At 51.0% G+C, this 2,169-nt stretch overlaps 1 pseudogene; it reads right to left on the bottom strand.

The window, feature by feature from the left end:
* Positions 1-264: 264 nt before the first annotated feature.
* Positions 265-2,169, bottom strand: part of LOC101980777 — a 7,321-nt pseudogene continuing 5,416 nt past the window's right edge.

Genomic DNA, 2,169 nt, shown 5'->3' with positions numbered 1-2,169 from the left:
TCCAGCTACTATTTGTTTATTCATTCATTAATTCATTCATTTATTTATTTTGTTTTTTTTTTCTAGACAGGGTTACTCTGTGTAGCTTTGGGGCCTGTCCTGAACCAGCCCTTGTAGATCAAGCTGGCCTCAAGTTCACAGAGATTCGCCTGCCTCTGCCTCCCAAGTGCTGGGATTAAAGGCGTGCGCCACCACTGCCCGGCTCAGCTGCTTTTTAAAGTGGCTTTTCTGGAGTGGTGGAAACTGTAAAAGGCCCAGGGGCACCTAGACAGTGGACTTAGAAAAAGACACACGCAGGTGGTGTGGTCTCGCCCAGATCATGGTTGTTCAATCAGCGTGCCTGACTGCCTCCTCCCCAGAGGCCATCTGGGTCAGCGCCATCTTGTGGTCCTTCTGGAAGAAGTTGAAACCTTTGAAGACACTGCCTGTCGCTGGAGAAGAGGCTCTTTGCATCATCCTCTGACACACAGGGTGGAATATTGAAGAGGTGAAAGGTGACTGAGGGCGGGGAAGGTTCTGGAAGTTCTTGGAGCCTGGGCTTCTTGAAGCGGGGCAGCGGCGAACTGACATAGTCCTTGTTCGGGCCGTGGTCCTCCTGTCCCTCGCGAGGCAGCTGCACACTTTTATAGTGTGATGCGCACTGATTCCCCTGCAGTTGTGCCTGCCCATCAGGGGCTCATGGTCAGCTGAGCCTGGCTGCCCTCCACCAACTGAACACGTTGTCATTCTCCTTGTCGAGCAGAATCTTCACCCGCTGCACATTACCATAGACACCAGATAGAATAGGGAGGCTTTGGGGTGTGACAATCTCAAGGTTCAAGTTGCTGACCAGAAGGATGAAATTCCTGGCACCTACCAAGCCTGGGATAGCAATGAGTCCAGCCATGTCAGCCGCAGCACCAGAAGGTACAGCGCAGGGGAGGGAAGGGTAGCGCTCTGTGGACATCAGGAACAGAGAGACCTGAGGGAAGGCAAAGGTGGGAGGGAACCTGGCTCCTGCATGCCGAGAGGCTGACATTGCGCTGAGCATACCAAATGCTGCAGCCATGGTCTGATCCAGCGAAGGTTGGCTGTCCCCAGAGGGCAGGTGAAGCCGAGTGTGATCTCTGCTCTTGTCATTGTTGTATTTGACGTTGAGATTGGTGAACTTGGAGACGTCAATGTGCAGAGCACAACAGGCATTGTAGAGGTACTGACCATCCAGGGGCAGCTTGGTATGCTGGGCACTCCCGGTCTGCATGCTGCAGCCTTGCCTGGAGCTGGTTGTTCTTGGTGAATGTGAAGATCTTTGAGACTGTGCTGAACTTAGAGCGGATCTGTACAGCATGTCCAGGGTCACTGGGCAGAAGAAGTTTTCCACAATGAGCATGCGCAACAGGCTTTGCCTGCCATTGCCATTCCAGCACCCACAGCAGCCTGGTTTCCGGGTTACAGAGTTCACGGCTTACAGGGCTGCCTGGGTGCATGACTGGTTGGGCGAGCTGTGGGTTTTGAGCTCCTTGTGGGGCCGTCCACGCAGCATGGGTGCCACGGTCGTGTGGTAGTTGACCATGGTGTTGGCAGCCTCCTCTGTGTTCATTTCAATGAAGGCTCCGGTTTGCAAACTGGGCCTCTTCACAGCACTATCCTAGAATCAAGAAATTAATAGCAGAGGGCTGGGTTCAGTCAGAAGAGTGCTTGTCTTACAATCATGAGGACCTGAGCTCAGTCTTCCAAACTGTACATTTAAAAGGCCAGGTATATACTGCACACTTCTAACCCCGGCAAGGGGAGGAGCTACGGAGGGTCCCAAGACTGAGTGAACAGCCACTGTAGTTTACCTGGTGAGTTCCAGGCCTAGGCATAGACTTTGTCTGAAAGAAAGAAAGAAAGAAAGAAAGAAAGAAAGAAAGAAAGAAAGAAAGAAAAAAAGAAAGAAAGAAAGAAAGAAAGAAAGAAAGAAAGAAAGAAAGAAAGAAAGAAAGAAAGAAAGAAAAAGATTCATGGCAGCGCGACCCTGGCTGGTCCCCTGGCGGGTAGAAGACAGACAGATGCGCCATGCAGAAAGAGCTTGTGTAAAGAGTTTATTTAGTGGGTATTGGGAAGGGTATAAGGGTAAGAGGATTATGGAGAGAAGAGGTAAAGAGAGAGAGAAAGAGAGAGAGAGAGGAGAGAGAGGAGAGAGAGAGA

The sequence above is a fragment of the Microtus ochrogaster genome, chromosome 6 (genome assembly GCF_000317375.1).
Source record: "Microtus ochrogaster isolate Prairie Vole_2 chromosome 6, MicOch1.0, whole genome shotgun sequence".
In the NCBI taxonomy this organism is placed as follows: domain Eukaryota; kingdom Metazoa; phylum Chordata; class Mammalia; order Rodentia; family Cricetidae; genus Microtus; species Microtus ochrogaster.
Note: the sequence above shows the minus strand (reverse complement) of the source record. Positions and strands in the feature narration are given on the sequence as shown.